This window comes from Schistocerca serialis, chromosome 9 (genome assembly GCF_023864345.2).
Source record: "Schistocerca serialis cubense isolate TAMUIC-IGC-003099 chromosome 9, iqSchSeri2.2, whole genome shotgun sequence".
Lineage (NCBI taxonomy): Eukaryota > Metazoa > Arthropoda > Insecta > Orthoptera > Acrididae > Schistocerca > Schistocerca serialis.
The window spans coordinates 213,157,396-213,178,023 of record NC_064646.1 but is presented as its reverse complement, the minus strand read 5'-3'; the positions used below and the strand labels follow the sequence as shown (position 1 = coordinate 213,178,023).

General features: G+C 40.8%; 1 protein-coding gene across 1 annotated transcript in view; it reads right to left on the bottom strand.

Annotated features, from left to right (window-relative positions):
- LOC126419598 (peripheral-type benzodiazepine receptor-associated protein 1-like) overlaps window positions 1–20,628 on the bottom strand; it is an 843,217-nt gene that overhangs the window by 444,383 nt on the left and 378,206 nt on the right. The window contains exon 3 of the mRNA XM_050086786.1: window positions 18,396–18,485. The gene's annotated coding sequence lies outside the window, so the exon portion shown is untranslated. The remainder of the gene's footprint in view (window positions 1–18,395; window positions 18,486–20,628) is intronic.

Here is a 20,628-nt window from a genome sequence, read left to right as displayed (position 1 = left end):
TATGAATGAATGGTGTGTATTTCTCTTTTCCTGATGAAGGCTGTGGCTGAAAGCTTATGTGTAAGTGTCTTATTAATTGTGCCTGTCTGCAACACAACATGTTATCTTTACAGTAAGTAGCAACCTATCTTTTCCTACACTCTTGATATTCCTACCAAAAGTTTCCATTGTTTAATGGTTTTTCTATTTAATCCCAGAGCAGTGTTCCAGTCCTCATTCTGCAATGTTCCATGTGCAGATCACTGTTTTTTATACAAAAACCAATATCACTTATAAATGCTGCAGCAAGAGCACATGACCATTCTGGACAGGTTGTTAATGGGCTTGTTAATGAGGCCTCAAACTTTTGCCATTCTGCCCACCTCCCTTACTCACCTAAGACGTCATCACCGAAGACTGGGGATCATACAAAAAATGTCTACAGTAATACTTCGCGGCCTTCACGATAAAACATGTCGACACCATTTTTCTGTCATAGATCTCAAATGTATCATTTTTAGGGAAGTCAGCCCCCATTCAGGATATTACATTTCTAATGCTTGTTGAAATTTGCTGTTTGCTGTATTATATCCTGATAAGGAAGTTCAACAAAGTGCACTGCAATTCGAGCATCTCTCTTCTGAAGAAGTACTCAAGGTTGGACCAGCATTTGAAGTTTCTCATGCCAATGACCATCAGTTTGTCTCTTGGGCCAACACAGTCACAGCCAACTTGGAAGCAACAGGCTGGCATGTTCTAGCATGCTCTTGGAAGTGGGTGTCATGGCGGTGTAGTAGTTTCGGCTGCAACATTCCACACAAATAGGGCCATGGGGAAAAATGCACCACAAGCCACTGCCCTCCTGCCTAGCCTGTTTCATTCAGCATGACCTGCCAACTTGTCCACAGCATTGGGTGTTGGCCACCTATGTCATAAACGTCATGTTACAAATGTATGCAATGTTCGGTCTGCTTCATTGGTACTGCTCATTTCTCAACCTATTGACATTAAAGTTGTTAGTCAAATGTGTGAAGATACTGCAAATGTTTCAAACAAACTGTTCATTGATGTTTGTATTGATGGGATTCCATTACGCCTCCAGGAGCAGTGGCCACGCTATTGAATTTTAACACTTATTATGCCTTGGTTGCCCCGTCTACTTCACATCATCTTGTTAGCTGCAACAGAGAGCAGACTCCTCTTCTGGGCCAATTTACTGTGGAAAAAATGTGTTTCACGATGGTTTGGCCAATGACATTTTTGGTAGTGGACAGTACCTTTATGGAAGATTTCTTTGGTCTGGATACTTTCCAAACTTTTGGGTTTATGGTCTCAGATTTCATTCACTTTATGTCAGATCTTATAGCCTATCAAGATTTATCATAAAAGCCACTCACAATTAGCTGAGCGGTCTAAGGCACTACAGTCATGGACTGTGCAGCTGGTCCCGGCGGAGGTTCGAGTCCTCCCTTGGGCATGGGTGTGCGAGTTTGTCCTTAGGTTAATTTAGGTTAAGTAGTGTGCAAGCTTAGGGACTGATGACCTTATCAGTTAAGTCTCATAAGATTTCACAAACATTTGAACATTTTTGAATAAAAAAAGCACTCCATCTTCAGACCACGAGTGGCCTACCAGAACCATCTGACGGTCGTGTCATCCTCAGAGGAGGATGCGGATAGGAGGGGCATGTCAGCACACCACTCTCAGGGTTGTTATGATTGTATTCTTGACCAAAGCTGCTACTATTCGGTCGAGTAGCTCCTCAATTGGCATTACGAGGCTGAGTGCACCCCGAAAAATGGCAACAGCATACGGCGGCTGGATGGTCACCCACCAAGTGCCGGCCACATCCAACAGCACTTAAATTCAGTGATCTCACAGGAACCAGTGTATCCACTGTGGCAAAGAACCAGATTTGTGCAAAGAATATTTCCCCTTGTTTTCACCCAGCTTCAGCAATGCTACTAACTACAGTCAGGGTGCAAACGCACACAATGGTAATGAGAAATGCTGAACTGGGATTGCGAGATTGTGCATGTTGGTGTTCGTAGAAATATGTATAGGCCGAGAGTTGAATTGCAGAAGACTAGGTTTAAGTAATAATACAGGGTGTACATAAAGTCTAGGAACACTTTCAATTATTTATTGCACAAGAACGAAACATTGTACAGATGTCATACATATTGCATTTTGAAGAGAAACTCTGAAGTTTTTCTTTTTTCTTTTTTTTTTTAAACTAACATTCAATATGCAAACCATAAGTGGCCTGGGCAGACATCAATAAAGTAATCAAATTCTTGCCATACCCGTCCCAGCATGGCATTGTCGACTGTGGCATTCGCTTGCCATATTCTACGCTCCTCTTTGCCGGGCACAAGTAACCCTCTGTAACAAATTTGTTGTGCCAGTGGTAAATTGCATTCCTTGTTGGTGGCTTCTTACTGTACTTGGTTCTAAACATCCACTGAACAACTGTAGCACACTTGTTATTGTTGAACTCCACCTAGGAAGCTTGCTCCGCACCGGAACTCGCCAAGTTCAAAAAATGGTTCAAATCACTCTGAGCACTATGGGACTTAACATCTGAGGTCGTCAGTCCCCTAGACTTAGAACTACTTAAACCTAACTAACCTAAGGACACCAGACACACCCATGCCCGAGGCAGGATTCGAACCTGCGACCGTAGCAGCAGTGCAGTTCCGGACTTAAAGTGCCTAGAACCGCACGGCCACAACGGCCAGCAATTACCAAGTTACACTGTGGTGGTATACATGAAAAAAACTTTCAGGGTTTCTCTTGAAAATGACATATGTATGATATATGTACAATGTTTGGTTCTTGTGCAATAAATAATTGAAAGTGTTCCTGGACTTTATGTACACCCTATAGTTAAAGGTAAAAGAAAACTGCATTCCGTTTCAATTGGTTTGGTGATTTCTGTTGGTGATATTCTGGCAGTGCCAGATGGCTGTTCGTAATGTCAGAACAGAGGTCTCAGAGTTCCATATTCTCTTAAGGAGACTGACGTAAAACAAAGAACCAAATTTGACTCAGAAATATAAGGAGAGTCTGTTATTGTTATTAGTTGGTTATATGAAGTTACTGTTGATCAGAAGTTAATCCAATTTATAATTAGAATAATAATCCCATTTGTGAACCTCCCAGTACCTGTTACTACGTGATAGCAGTCATTTTACAGGAAAAGTCCAGTGGAAAGCAGAGTCCGTCTGAAAAAGTCTGGTGGAAAAGAAGGTCCCTCCAAAATGAGTGAGAAGATCACTTCAAAAAGAAGAGAACCCTCACACTACATAGAGTATATTGCTCTCAAATCTATGGCATGGCCCTGTTTTTCCATGCCAGACCTATACTGCTTGCACTTCACATTCATGTGAAGGAATAATTAGACAGACTGTCAACTCTAGATGTCATTGAATCCATTTTATCTACTCAGTGGACTACACCATTAGTTATTATCAAGAAGCCAAGGAGCAAACTTTGTTTTTAAAGTGCCTTCAAGGTGACTGTTAATTCAGTCTGTGGTTCATATGTAGCCCACTTATCACCTGGAGAAACTTATGACAAAGCTGGTGGGTGGACAACATTCTTCAAAACTCAATTTGTTAGAAGCATATTTACTGCTGCCACTTGATGATGAATTATGTCAGCTTCTTGTTGTGAATATACCATATGGCCTCTACAGCTGCAACTGCTTGGTTTTCAGCATTATTAGTGTGCCAGTCAGTTTTCAATGTTACTTGGAACAGTTTACTCAACACATTCATCCATTCTTTGTTGTATCACTTATCTTTGGCACTACTGGTCCCACCACTAAGGAACATCTTTACAAACTTCATCTGTTTTTTCCAAACTTTGCTTGACATGTGTCTTAAATGAAATTTGGAAAAATCATATTTCTGCCAACCCTCTATCGTATACTTGGGGCATGTTATCTCTCACAGGGATTCAGCTAGCTGATGGCCACATAGCAGCCCTCCCACTCCCTTTGAAATTGAAGGAGCTCCAGACATTCTTAGGCAAAGTCACATTTTACCACAATTTCCTCCTGCAGGTGGCTCCAGTTTCATGCTCTAAATCAGCTGCTTAAGAAAGATGGAGAGTTTGAGTTGATTCCTGTCTGTGACCAAACATTCAACGTATTAAAAGCTAGTTTGCATTTTATCCCATGCTTGGCCACCTGTTGGCCAGGGCTCCAGCCTGTTGTTCCAACTGATGCTTCACAATATCGTGTGGGGGCTATGTTGTCTCAATGTCATGATAATAGTTTGAAACAGCCCATCGCTTTTGGATCAAAAATGCTTAATGATGCACAGAAGATTTACTCTTAAATACAGAAGGGAGGTCTTGCAATTATTTATGCTATCAAGACGTTTCATGTATTTTTATAATGTTTTCATTTTCATCTAGTGATTGATCACAAACCGTTAACTGATCACAAACCATTAGCATTTATTGTTTAGTCCTGTGGTTCTCTTACCAGACAAGGCAGCTCATAGACTACAACAATAGGCTCTGTTCTATAGTAGGTACAATTATGAGATTCATTGGTACAATTATGAGATTCATTCCTGCCCTATGGCTCAATATTCACATGCAGATGCTTTTTTTGCATTTGAACCTCCAGCCAGCATGGATTCCACGATCACTGACCACATGAAACTGAACTTGCACTTTTCTCATACCCTGAAAGTTGCAGACCAAGGCATTGGATAGACGCACCATTTCTTTACTTCTGAAAATCAATTGACTCGGTAGCATACCTAACCTTATTATCAAAAAGACAATCATACAGGGTACCAACAGAAATTTGTGACTGAACTGAGGATTAATTAGTGGAAAGGAGACAGCATGTTATCGTCAGATGCAGCAGTAACTTCATGTGTTCCTAGCAAAAGTGTGTTAGAGCCAATTCTCTTCATGTTGTTTATTAATGACCTTGTTGACAATAAATAGCAACCTCAGACTTTTGGTAGATGATGCAGTTATCTATAATGAAGTATTGTCTGAAAGAATCTGCACATGTGTTCCTGGAGATTTTGACAATATGTCAAAGTGGTGCAAAACTCGGAATCTTGCTTTAAATGTTCAGAAATGTAAAATTTTGCACTTCACAGAATGAAAAACATAGTATCCTATGACTACAGTATCAATGAGTCACTGGAATTGGTCAATTCACACCAACACCTGTGTGTTACATTGAAGTTTTATGTGATTAATGGTTCAGCCGAACAATGGATAATGTCATATATAACCAAAAGAATACAGAAAGTTGTACTTAGTAATTCAACCAAAATAGTCTCATAACATAACTCTAACTGGGGAGAAATTGTGTATGAGGTCCCCCCAGGCTCAATCTTAGATCCACTATTGTTCTTCATATATGTAACTGATCTTCCATCTAACACACAAGAAGCAGAGTTAGTTCTTTTTGCAGATGAAAATAGAATTGTAGTTACTCCAATCATACATACAGAAACAGAAGAACTGGTAAACAAAGTTCTTAAGAGTATCACTGACTGGTCTTCTGCAAATATTCTTCTGCAATGGTCAATTTAAAAAGAAACAATATATTCATTTCTGCAAATCTACAGGTGCTATACCAATAGTAAGTACAACACATGGCGAGGAAATAATAAATATGGTGGAAACTTCAAAAGTCTTAGGTGTCCATACTGGTGAGAAATAAACTGGGAAAAGCACATTTTGGAACTCTTAAAACAACTTAGTTCAGCCACATTTGCACTTATAATCATTGAAAATTTTGAGTAGATACAAATCAGTAAGTTGACATATTTTGCATATTTTCATTCAATAATGTCACATGGAATAATGCTCCAGGGTAACTCATCTTTAAGAAAGAAAGTCTTCACTGTGCAAAAATGTGCTGTAAGAAAAATATGTGATGTTCACTCATCATCATCATCATCATCATCATCATCATCATCTTGTAGACATCTGTTTAATTTTGACTACTGCTTCACAGTTTATTTATTCCCTCATGAAGTTTGTTGTAAATAATCCACTATAGTTCAAAAGGAACAATGATGTACATAACTACAACACCAGAAGGAAAAATGGAATTCATTGCTTTGCATTTTAAGGTAGCCTTTAGCACAAAACTGGGTGCACAATGATGCAACAAAAATTTTTTATGGCTTACCTAGTGATATAAGATGTCTGACAGAGAGCAAAGTAAAATTTGAAAACAAACTGAGAAAGTTTCTCCTGACTTACTGACTAACAACATCTGTATATATTTTTTGTTTTTGAAAAAATTTAGAAATGTTCAGAATTAACATACAAATTAATGCTCAATGTGAATGTAAAATGACTTATTCCACATCATTACAATCTATCATGCAGAAAGATCCATGAAACTAGCTAACTAACAATCTGTAAGGATATGAAATGACCATCACATGCCCGGTATCCCGGTTCAACAATTTGGACAGCCCACCAGAAGGCATGGACGTAGACGAATGCTGCTAGGCATGCCCCTATAACCTGTGAGTGCTGCTGTACCACCACAACACTGTGTGCAAGCCGTGCCAGCCTATCGGTACTCAGGAGGGCCCTATAACGCTGGCAGCACAGGGGCTCAGAAGTCAGTCACGTTCCGACTGCGCTCCTGTGTTGTATGTGATATGCATCGTTGTGGGTTCTTGATCTCGCTATGTCTAGGCCGTCGATCTGCTTTACTCTTCGGATTTGTATACTGCTGTATCCATTCATGGTTGTTGTTGTTGCTGCTGTTGTTATCATTGTTGTCCATAGCTGTCATTCTGTGAGCTTTGGCGACTCACCCTCAGCCGGTCGGCCTGTGGTTTCTGATAGTGTCAGACTCCAGTTACCAGAACTGGCGATGGGGTTAAGGTTAATGGTGCATTATGAACGTGAAATTTCTACAGCTTGTGGAACAGAAACAGCAACAGCAATGGCTGCTCCGGCAGCAGCAATTGCTACAGCGGTTCCAGCAGCAAACACACTTTTTGCATCAGGTAATACAGCTGCTGTCAGACCTATTACAGGTACAAGGTTCAGAACCCATCCCAACTGTGGTCACCTCACAGACAGAGTCCCACTCACCCGCCCCACCCACATTTCGGCTGTTTAATGATACCCAGGAGGATTGGGACAAGTATTTGTAGCAGCTGAAACAGCAGTTCGCTGATTTTCAGATTTCTGATGAAGCTCTCCAGTGGTCGCTTTTCATTTCTTGGACTTCCCCAGAGACATTTTTCTTACTCAAGGTGCTGGATCCCCTTTCAAGCCTGATTGCACCTGCTTTTGAGGAAATGTGTTCGTTGCTGTCGACCTATTATTCACAACAGTTTCACCTGGTCGCATAGCGCCTCAAGTTCCATCAGTACCACAAGCAGGCAAGCCAGTCTTATCAATCGTGGGTGACAGATTTGCAAGGTCTGAGTCATTGTTGCAATTTTACCTGTGCCAACCTGTCTTGAAAAACCTGGTATGCTGATTCCCTGATCCGTGATGTAGTGGTCCAATTGGCTCCCGGTCCGGAAGTTCGCACTGCGGCCCTCAAGGTCAACAGTCCTTCCTTGGATGTCATACTGAAAATCGCACACTCTTTTTAAATCGCACAGGCAGCAAATGAACGTCCTATGACCTGTCCCTAGATCACAGCAGTTCAACCACCGCCACAGGGATGGATTCTAGTCAGCCTTCTTCCTGACAGCGGCATCATGATTCGTCACTTTCAGACATGTCAATGACCTCTGTGCAGCCACTCCAGGTGTGTTGGTACAACCAATGGGGTCCGTCTTCTTGTCCTGACTGTTTTGTGAGGCACCAGTGGGCACACTGCCCTGAGCATTGGATGCACTGCACCCATTGTGGCAAGAATGGACATCTCCGAACTGTCTGCCATCAGCCGTCAGGTCAGTCTAACCCCACTTCTAACTTGCATCACAGGATGGTGCAAGAGATTCAGGCCATCATCATTCCCCAGGGAAATCCTTGCACCCCCAAGCTGTTTATTGACCTCATGATTGCTCCTCAGGACATTCGTTTCCAAGTTGACACGGGAGCGACAGTTTCCCTGGTCAATCTGCCAATATACACTCATCTGGGTTACCCGGCATTGGCCTCGCCTTCTCACAAGTTTGTTGCATACAGTGACAGCTCTATTCCCCTCAGAGATCAATTCACCACTACATCCACATACAAAATGGTTAGATGGCTGCTAATGCTGTATGTTGTCAAGAGCCATTCTGCTGGCAACATTTTGAGCCTGGATGCTTTCTCACTGTGTGGGTTCTCCATCATGGATGAAACTCAGGTCATCTCACACACAGTCCCCATCCAGGAATTTGGTAACCTTTGTGCCTCTTTTGTGTCTCTGTTTGAGCCTGGCTTGGGGTGTGCCACCGATTTTGAGGCACATATTTCTTTATGTCCAGATACGCTGCACGTCCTCATCCAGTCTCCTTACAGATGATCTTTAAGTTCGAACTATATCGCCTTCATGACGCTGGGGACTAGAACCAGTCAAAATTAGTGCTTGGGCCACAACACTGGTCATAGTCCAGAGGCCAAATGGTTCCCTCTGGCATTGTGGAGATTTTAAGTCAACAATCAATGCCCAAGCTCTGGTGCAAATCTACCCCATACAACATCAAGAGAACCTCCTCCCAAAGCTTGCTGTAGGTGAATGTTTATCTAAAATAGACCTTGTTGATGCTTACTTACAGGTTCCACTCAATGAGGAATCCCAACACATTGTTGTCATCAAAACACCTTTTGGGTTATACAAATACAATCATTTGCCTTTTGGGATCTCTTATGCTCCAGCGATCTTCACCTAGGTACCTGGAACAGTTAACCATGTTTATCTAAAATAGACCTTGTTGATGCTTACTTATAGGTTCCACTCAATGAGGAATCCCAACACATTGTTGTCATCAAAACACCTTTTGGGTTATACAAATACAATCATTTGCCTTTTGGGATCTCTTATGCTCCAGCGATCTTCACCTAGGTACCTGGAACAGTTAACCATGTCCATCCCAGCTTTACCAATTACCTAGATGACTTAACTGTTACAGGTACTATGAGCCTAGACCACCTGAGTAACCTACATACCCTCTTTACTACATTGCATGATGCACTGCTTCCAGGAACAAGTCAATTACCTAGGCTACTTGCTCAGCAAAGATGGGATTCAGCCCAATGACCATAGTGTTTCTGTTATTGACTCCTTCCTGCATCCCCAAAACCTCCAGGTGTTGCAGTTTTTTTTGGGGAAAGTGAATTATTATTCTAAGTTCCTTCTGCACAGGGCACACATTATGTATCCCCTCAACCAGTTGTGGAAGAAAGGCATTCCGTTTCAGTGGTTGGCAGCCTGTGAGCAGGCCTTCACACAGCCGGAGTGCATGTTACATTCCGCACCCTGCCCCTTTTCCCCATCATGCCACCCTGTTTCGGCTGGGGACGCTTCTCCCTTTGGCATTGGTGCAGTGCCGGCACATTGTAATGATGATGGTATGGAGCAATCTATCACCTATGTATCCAAAACACTGATGCCTGCCCAACACAATTACTCCCAGATTGAGAAAGAGACACTGGTGATCATCTTTGCCTTGAAGAAATTCCTTGAATACCTCTTTGGGTCCAGATTTACACTCATTACAGATCATAAATCACTCATAGCACTCTTTGGGCCACACTCTTCGCTTCCAGAGTGGACAGCCCAGAGGCTCCTGTGTTGGGCTCTTTTCCTTAGCTCCTACTATAACACAATGAAGTACAAGTCTACTGCATGACATGCAATTGCAGATGCCCTCTCATGTTTACCCTCAGGACTAGACCCAGTATTTGACCAACTGGACATCTCCTGTTGTCACATTGAAGTGGAACAACAACACACCTTGGATGGATTTCCTATTACCACTACTCAGGTGGTGATGGACACATGCTGCGACCCTATCTTGCATTGCTTGCACAATTTGTCTTCCATGGGTGGCACACTTATTTTTCGAAGTCAGCTGTTCCCAAGCTCCAGGCCTGGGCTCACCTTTCTCATCATTTGTCCCTTGTCTCCAATGTGCTCCTGCTGAATGTGGAGGTGGATACCAACCGTGCTGTCATCCAAACTACCTTACGCACACACATCTTGGAACTCCTCCATCACAGGCACTGGGGTATGTCTTGGATAAAAGGCCTTGCCAGGCGATATATCTGCTGGTCAGGACTGAACAAGGATGTGGAGGCTATGGGGCACTGCTGTTCTGCTTGTGCTCAACAACAGGCTGCTCCACCCCAATCTTTCGCACCCTGGCCTACTCCCGTCACCCTTGGGATCACATGCATCTACATTTTGCTGGCCCCTTCCTTGGCTCGACTTGGCTTATTGTTGTGCATGCTTGTTCAAACTATGATGCTTGTTCTAACTAAAACTACACAGCCAGCATGGCGTCCACCACCACAACGGCCACACTCAATGCCCTTCTGCAGATTCTTGCCATTGTGGGGCTTTCCTGGACCTTCTCACTGACAATGGGCCCAACTTCACTTCTATGGTCTACGAACAGTTCTGTACCGCTAATTGCATCAAACACCTGTGTAGTCCTCCGTTTCACCCCTCCTTCATTGGTGAAGAAGAGCAGATGGTGCACACATTCAAGCAACAAAAACTGAAGAGTGTGGGTGCATCTATCAAGACATCAGCACTCACGATGTTTCTGGGCACCTATAGGTCCACCCCTGTCCACTGCAACAGCCCAGCAGAACTCCTTCATAATCAACAGCTGCATACCACCCTCCATGATGTTTCTGGGCACCTACAGGTCCACCCCTGTCCACTGCAACAACCCAGCAGAACTCCTTCATAATCAACAGCTGCATACCACTCTCCATCTCCTGGCACCCTAACCCAAGGAACACCAAACCTGTCATGCTGGACGATACCCTCCTGCTTTGGTTGTTTGGGCATGTTCCTATGGAGCAATACCCTCATGGATAGCAGCTATGATAGTGGCTACTATGAGCGGCTCCTTATGACAGTAGATACTCCAAGAGATTTGGAAAGTTGGCACATGAACCAACTCCATCTCTGCATCCAGCCTACCCCTCCAGCAGTGGATCACTCTGAGTTGGAGTCTCTGCCCTCTCCCTCCACCTCACGAGTACTATTTGCAATCCAGGACACTGTCAGCAGCTGCCGTAGGCACAGGGATGGAGGTCAAGACATTGCCACTGCCTCCATCTGCTGTGCAGTCACCCACCACACTGGAGTTCCAGAGAGAGGTACCTGATGTCCCATGTTCCTTCTCCCAGCTGGCAGCTTCCACTGATGGGACAACATCTCTTCACCTCCTGAAACATTGGCCAGGGCTCTTCAGGCTCTATGTGTCCATTATAGGGGAGGGGGTATGGGAGGGGCAGAGATCTGGTATTCTGGTTCAACAATTTGGACAGCCTGGCAGAAGATACTGGACACAGACAACAACCGCTAGGCAGCATCTCTATAACCAGTGAGTTCTGCTTTCACCACCACAGCACTATGTGTGGTACACGCCTGCTGCGCCAGCCTATTGGCATTCACAGGGCCCTATAAAGCCAGCAATTCAGGGGCTCAGAAGTCAATCATGTTCCGACTGCATTCTTATGTTGTATATGGTATGCACGGTTGTTGGTTCTTGATCTCACTACGTCTAGGCCCTCAATCTGGTTTACTCTTCGGACTTGTATACTACTGTATCTGTTTGGTGTTGTTGTTGTTGTTGTTGTTGTTGTTGTTGTCTGTTTGTTGTTGTTGTCCTCCCTGTTGTCCATAGTTGTCTTTCTGTGGATTTTGGTGACTCACTGTCGATGCCCTCAGCCTATTGGCCTGTGGCTCCCGATCGCGTCAGAGTCATAGGCTGAGCCTTAGTTAAAGCAGGTGACAGGCTTCAGTTCATTGGTCAAATAACAGAGAATACTGCAGTAATTCCTGAAGAGACTGGCTACACTATGCTTGCCCATCCTCTTTTGAAATACTGCTGTGCAGTGAGGGATCCTTACCAGATAAGATTAATAGAGTACATCAAGAAAATTGAAAGAATTGCAGCACAGTTTGTATTATCAAGAAATAGGGGAGAGAGTGTCACAGATTGATACAGGATTTGGGGTGGGCATAATTAAAACAAAGATATTTCTCATTGTGGTGAGATCTTCTCACAACATTTCAATCACCAACTTTCTCCTCCTAATGTGAAAATATTTTTTTGACGTCAACCTAAATAGGGAGAAATAATCATCACAATAAAATAAGAGGAAATCAGCACTCGCATGGAAAGATATAGGTGTTAGTCTTTTCCACACTCTGTCCTAGAGTGGAATAATTGAGAATAATTGTGGAAGTGGTTTGATGAATCCTCTGCCAGGCACTTAAATGTGATTTGCAGAGTAACCATGTAAATTTAGATGAACTGCAATCAGTCTACAATGGATATTGCTTAGAAAATACTCATATATCCTATCCTAGAATATTACTTAAGAGTATGGGATGCATACCAAACAGGACTAACAGGGGTATCAAACAAAAAGTGCAGCACAAATGGTCACAGATTTGTTTGACCCATGGGAGACAATTATGGAGACGCTGAAAAAAAGGACCTGGCAGACACTTTAAGACAGGCACACACTATCCTAAGAATGGCTACTTTCCTACTCAGAAAGTTTGAAAACCAGTTTTTATGTAACAAATCTAGGAATATATTACAGTCGCCTACATATGACTCCCACTGAGATCATAGAGAACAAGATTACACTAATTAGGGTGTGCACAGATGCTTTCAAGCAATTTTCATCCTGCCCTCCATATGTGATTTGTGTGACAAGAAGGTCTAATAACTGGTACAATGGAAAGTACTCTCTGCCACACATTTCACAGAGGTTTGCTGAGTATAGAGGTAGACGTAGACTTTCCCTGCCCTTCTTCTTCTCAACAGTACTTGGAAAGAGTGCATGTACAAGAACAATAACAAAATTATCTCAAATACGATATTTAATAATAAGACTTCATTATATTAATTCTTCATGAAGTTTGGCCATTATGTTGCACTGGACTTAAATAAAGCACACATTTCTTACATTTCTCCATGTTCCAGAGATCTCTCTCATCCACTATTCCTTCGTAGAATTTATTAGTGTAATGAAATGTCTGCCAAACTCTGATATATACATTTTCCATTGCCTCTCCAGTTGACACAATACACTTGTCAGTCATAAATTTCCTTGGACATTGGATTACATGTCAAAGCCTGTTCAGGGACCCATTATTCCAGCCACCAAAGACGAGGTACTCAAAACACTGCACAAAAAGAAAAATGGAAAGGCAACAGGACCAGACAATCTAACTGCAGGTCTGTCGAAATCTCGAAGTCCTGGAATTCAACTGAATGGTGGACAGATTTCTTCAACAAAGTTATTGAAGAAAGAAGGATTCCAGCTGACTGGACATGCAGTATAACAGTTCCAGTTTGGAAGCAGACGGGTAGCCCTGGTGAAGGACCGAGCGAGGTGGCGCAGTGGTTCGACACTGGACTCGCATTCGGGAGGACGACGGTTCAATCCCGCGTCCGGCCATCCTGATTTAGGTTTTCCATGATTTCCCTAAATCGCTCCAGGCAAATGCCAGGATGGTTCCTTTCAAAGGGCACGGCCGACTTCCTTCCCCGTCCTTCCCTAATCCGATGAGACCGATGACCTTGCTGTCTGGTCTCCTTCCCCAAAACAACCAACCAACCTGGTGAAGGTAGCAACTATCACCCAATACACTTTCTATCACACGCACTGACGATATCTGAATGCATCATCAATTAAAATAATCTGACAAATTATCAGTTCCACTACCAATCAATGTGGACTTGTAATGGGCCGTGGGATGACAGATGCTATCTGTGCCAGTTGCCTGCTCCCTGAAAAATACCGTGAGAAGTCAAGGCACCTACAATCTTGACTTCAAAAAGGTCTCTGACTGAATGCTACGCAAGTTGATTTGGTTGCCCTGTGAGTGCATGGAGTAACTGAAGAACTAGTAGGATGGCTCAGACTGCTTTACTATTATCCAAAGAGCCAGATACACTCAACTTGTGGACTATTGTGCAATTTTCCTGTTTCCGTATGAGTACATCCAGGATATGCTCTCTCATCTCCCCTCTTCGTCACAGTCATGGATGCAATCACAAGAAGTCTGCAGAAAACCACACCCTGGATGTTACTACAAGCTGATGATGTGTTGTTGGCCTGTGAAGATTAAGACCAATCTGCAGTGTCAAGTCAATGACCACTTGGCAGAAGTGCATCTTTGACTTAACATAAAGAAAATGCAGTATCTCACCACAGATCTCAATGACTCAGATACCATCAGAATCAGTTGTACTGATCTCCCAACAACAAGCACTTTCAAGTACCTAGGCTGGAAATATTTTTCTGGTGGAAATATATCTGCAGAAATCCCTAACCATCTGAGTAGCACATGGCTCAAATGACCTCCTGTGAATAAAGTTATTCTGTGATTGGAGGATTCCAGGCAGGCTACAAAAAATACAATGATCTACAATTTGTTGAGTTGCAATGTATGGTGCTGAATGCTGGCTTTCAACAAAAGAAGTGGAATAATAATTTGGTTCAATGGAAACAAAGATATTGACATGAACATCTGGATCAACACTGCAAGATCATGTCATAAAAGATGAAGTTGATGAGTCATATGGAGCAGTACCAATAGTAGACAAGATGGGAGAAGGTCATCTACAATGGTGTGGGCATGTTCTTAGGGCAGACACAGTAACGGTGACAAAGACTGGTTAAAGTTTGAGAGTAAATGGTAAATGGCCAATAGGACGATGTACGCAGTGACAACTTGAAACCCTGCCTGCAGATCTTAAGATATCAGGCCTGTACCCTGATCAGGCACAAAACTGGATAAAACAGTAACAGACAGCTAAAACAGTGGATCCTACCAGCATACAGAAGAAATGGTAAGAACAAATAAGAAGAAGAAGAAGATTGGATTTTTGTAAATCTTGAAATTTTACAACAAATTGTGCTTCAAACACAAAAGCTTCCTTGTGGACAAATAAAGAGTCTCTTTTAACTACAATTTACCCACATGTCTTGCATAATATTCACCAGTTATTATTTTACTATTTGTTGTGTAATCAATAAGAAGAATCCCTTTTATGCACTCCAGTCAATTTAATGTTCAACATCAACCAGCAGTAACCACTCACAGATGAGAAGTGGCAGCACTAGCAGTAGACGACAATGTGGAAAACAGTACAGTCGTTATTGTAATGCAGAAACAGAGCAATTTATCAGACATCCGAAAGGGCATGACCAGTATGATCATTGGCTTTCAAGACAAGAGTGGAAGCATTTGTGAAACAGCTAAGTTTGTGAACTGTTTGCATGCCATCATGGTCAAAGGACACAGTGCACGGCAAAATGGCACCATCCAAAACCAACACTGAGGCAACTGTGGTGCACTGTGGGCCACTGATGACAAGGCCACCAACAATGTCTCCTCAATGACCATTCTGGAAGGCACATTGGATCAACACATCTATCCTTGGGACCATTTACAACCCTGCATATAGTTTGTTTTTCGTCAGTATGATGGCATCTACCCACTGGACTATGCAACATGGCCCACAGCACAGAGTGTGCATGTATGGTTCAAAGAGTGTCAGGATGAGTTTACCATATTGCCCTGGCCACCAAATTCCCCAGATTAAAACCCAATCAAGAATCTGTGGGACCACCTCAATCACGGTGCTTATGCCTTGGATCCCCAACCAAGAAACTTAGTGTAGCCAGCTACGGTACTTGAGTCAGCATGGCTCCACATCCCTTTCAGTACCTTCCAGAACCTTGTTGACTCTCTTTCTGCAAGTCTCGCAGTGGTCCACAATGCAAAATTTTGTTATTCAGGCTTTTGACAGGTGGTCACATTAATGTGACTGGACTCTATGATTAGGGCACTTTCAGCAGTTAAAACAGACTGCATGTTTTGGTATAGGACCGATGACTTCTATCCAATGGTCTGATTGCCATTTTACTTCTACTGTGTTATGATGGAGCAACTACTCTCCCTATTATAATACTCAGCTGATATTTCTTTCTGATACCTCAGATAAAGCATTTGTGTAATTTTATGTAGACCATTATCTGCTATCTATACACTGCCAAAGTCTAATATAAATGTTAGAGTTGTGCAGAACTGGGGCTTCTTTCACATGGATCTTCTTAGCAGTACAAGTAAAGCCAAATTTGATTTCAGCTCTCAATTTTTTCAGTGTTCAAAACAAAGGCGCAGACTACTTATACAACTTCACCTAACACCGATGAAATTACCCTCTAGAAACAAAGAATTTTAGAACACCTGACATTCTGAATTATCATTCTGAATTAAGCATACATAATGTGATTACTAGATTTCCATGCAAAAGCATTTCGCACATGTTTTCGCCATTTGGAAAGTATATGCATATTTCAAAGATTTCACTGATACAACTGCATGAATTTAGACATGTGTAATGCATATTTTTGTGGCCTCAGTGTGTATATTGCAATAACTTGCACGATAGCATCTTTTATTGTTTTATTTCACATGAATTCAGCCAAAAGAACAGAAAATGAATAATTTTGTGAATTTTCTTACAGTCTGTAATCTTCCTAGGAAGCTCAAGTGCCCAGTTCAACTCACCAAAAGTCGACAGAAGTCAATGTACTTCGTGCCAATAAATTTAAATAAAAAAAGGATCCTACTGTTTTTCAGCAATGCTGTTCCATATACGATGAAGGCTGGGAGACAATTACAAAATTTTATCCTAACCTAAAGCACATTACATGTTTAGCCCTTGAGCAATAATGGTAACTGAAAGAGTATGTATAAAACGCGAAAATGTGAATACACTGATATCCACCTCAAACAAGGTAAACATGCACAAAATTTAAAGATCTGATAACTTTGGCAGCACTAATTAAGTCATACTGTATGCTGTCTCTTTTTCTCTCATTGAAGGTATTCTTGAAAACACCAGTCTGTTTGCCACATTTAGAGATACAATGCCAGGTTTAGCTTTGCTAACACAATCCATTTTAATCATTTTATTACACAGATAACACTATCATCTTTTACATTGATAATTTTGATGAAGTTAAGTGAGTAGGAATATTTACTATCAAAAACAGTCTTCATCACAATTTGTTTATTACGGTGACCAGTTTCGACCACTACTGTGGTCATCTTCAGACCAATGAGTAAGAACCTCCTTCTGCTGGAGAATCACTACCAATTCTCCAGCAGAAGGAGGTTCTTACTCATTGGTCTGAAGATGACCACAGTAGTGGTTGAAACCGGTCACCGTAATAAATAAATTGTGATCAAGACTGTTTTTGATAGTAAATATTTGTAACACATTGATCACTGTCACTCCCATAATGTATTCAAAAGAAATTAGTGGGTAGGAGACTGTAAGTCTCCACAAATTTGTTGAAGTTAACATCTGTTTGCTTCATTCTATTGAAAAGCCTCGAGTTACTGCCCCCTATTTTCCCCCTCCCCCATTCCCCTTCCTGTTTTATGTTGTGGGCAATTTCAAAGCCACTAATACAGCTTTTAGAAGTGGCATTCATGAAAACAGATTTGAAGAAACAGCTGATGCACATCAAATCAAATTTTGCTAATTTGCCTGCTGCAATAATGAAGCTGGAAGCCAAGGTAACTGGTGGAATCTCAGAGAATTATTGAAGAGGTTGAAAAATTTGCAATCATCCTACGGAGAAGTGAGTGTCGCAGCAAAAATTAGCTAAACAAAATTATTCAACAAGATAGTGGTACCGAAAGTACCCTCTGCCACATACCATTAGGTGGCTTGCAGAGTATGATGTAGATGTAGATCCCATTTTCGAGTTTATCGAGTTGTCAAAAAAATATTTTGTGATGGAAATGTAAAAGACTTTTAACCTGATCTGACTTTATCCAAAATTTCTTTACTTACTTATACGCCTGTCACTTCTTGTGACATAAAAGTTTCATTTTCTATGTAAAAAAACGTTCTGTCTAAGTGAAGAAAATTTGGAGAAATTTGTTGTTTTGCATTGTTTTAGAATAAAACAGAAATAATTACACAATTGAATTTTTATTGCTTTGGTGTATGATACAATGACTCATGATTGCATATATTTTTTATAATTTGATAGTGCACAAAAGTATTTAACATATCAAACTGACACTTGACTTGAGTTATTGTGCAACATACACCAACATAACAAAAGTAAAACTTCATTCCTATCAATTAAAGTTTGAGAAATATATTTTTTCCCCAACAAATTTGCTTACAAAGTATCAAGGCAATTTTGACTTATGTATTTACATTACTTACATTCTGCAAGTGCTGCACTTGCTTCTGCAAATCAGTGTTCTGGATTGTTAGCTCAGTGTTTTTCTCCAGCACACGAGCCAGTTGATCCTCCTAAAAAAAAAAGAGGATATTATTTCTAAGGCAACAACAAAGTTAATATTCATTCATTCAAAATATAGATATGCCAAAAAAGCAAATAATCAGTTCATATGATTCATCAAATATAAGTGTGTCATATGATCACAGTATATGAATTGGAGAAATTATCTCTACAATTTAATAAAAATGCTTTAAAAGAGTATTTAGATTTAGTGATACTTTCTGGTAATGATTTCAACTATTTCATAATAGTTTCCCTCAAATGACAAACAAATACAATGCTTGCTCCAAAAATGTTCAGAATGACTGAATTTTCATCCAATGTTGAAATTCAAAGACAGACTTCCAATATCAATATCTAATTGTATCTGTTGTACCAAGTTTCAACAATATGCATTTACCAGTAGCACTACAGTTTACCTGAAATGGGAACATTTACAAACGCCAGACTTTTTTAACAATTTCAAAATGTGATTCAGTGTGAATAAATACCATGATGGAGGCATTTAGGGATTTTTCCCCACCCAAAAACTACAGTAAATTAATAGTTCAGTGAAGTCAGATCCAATATAAATTAACTTGAGGATTTAAATTTCACTACCACGAAGACCCATTTCATGGTCAGAGAATAATAATGTCTACCACCACATTATCAGTACTCCTGCGCCATGCAACAGGAGTGAGCATGTGTGTGTGTGTGTGTGTGTGTGTGTGTGTGTGTGTGTGTGTGTGTGTGTTTTTTGTTCTTAGTATAAGTTAGTTTAAGTAATGTGTAAGAATAAGGGACCGATGACCTGAGCAGTTTGGTCCCTTAGGAATTCACACACATTTGAACATTAGTTCTCCTGTGACTGTTGTTGTGTTGTCTTTATGGTCTTATATGAAGTCTTTCATTTCAGTAAGCTTTAAAATTTGTAGAGGAAAAACTGTTTACGCAAACAACAGACGGCTTAATTCTTCGAATTTTGCAACAGTTGCTCACATGTTTAATCTCAACATGATGATGTAGTCACAAATGATGTAAGCCAAACTGTTAACTGAATTCTTCATACAATCTAAAGTTCTATCAGAATCTGACAATGATTGCTTGATCATTATAGCTGTATCAATAACATAGTTCTGCTGCAGATTAGGGTATGATAGTACCAGATTTTCTGACAGGAACCACCTTAACATAGAGTGACACAGCAGAAAATGATATGGTGTTGTATTATTTGAGCTCAGCTATCGACAGTCAAAAATGAGACATTTTACTAGGGTCATAAGCTGGTAACTGACATGTGGAAGAAGTCCACTTAACTCATACACTAAATATATTGAATAATGAGTTTATTTCCTGACATGCACATTAACACCATAACAGTTAAAGAAGGTTAGGTTTTAATGTCATAGTAACATTTAGAAAATTACAGACAAAGGCCAAGCTTAGGTGAACAAGACCAGGAGAGGGAAACGGATAGCTATGTTTCTGATGGAACCATTTGCTTGAACTGATTTTAGGAACCTGAGGAAAATCAAAATTAGAAAGGTTGGAATTTTGTTCCATATGAATACAATTTTGCTTCTCAAACATACAGTTGTTTGCCAAAAATACGATTCTTCAAATTTTGCAAAATATGGAGTGAATTGTATTTGTATTACATTTGTTTTTCTTTATCGATACTGTAAATTTTGATTAGGTACACAGTTTGCACATAGAATCCAAGATAAGTCACGATTGAGAGAGTAAATACAATTTATACATGTTACGATTTTGTTTGGTACATGTTGCATTTGGTTAACCTATTTGTAAAAATAAACAGCATGATTGAAAGCAATACGTATTGTTAAGAAGGTTTGATCGATATTATAATCCTTATGGTGATCCAAAATCTAATAAACATGCTACTGGCTGCAAGGAAATTCTACTTCTACAAAAAAGCAATAAGGATCATAACATCAAGTAGGAAACTGGACCACTATAAACCCACCTATGACTGATGACAATTTTCAATTAATATGTCTTCACCTGTCATATATATTTGAAAGAAAACCATAAAACATTCACCAACACAAGAGACGTCCACATATATAACACATGCATTAAGGAAGACACAGACATCTCGAGCTGCCAACTCACTATGACATAGCAAAGTTTTCCAAAAGTAACTATTAA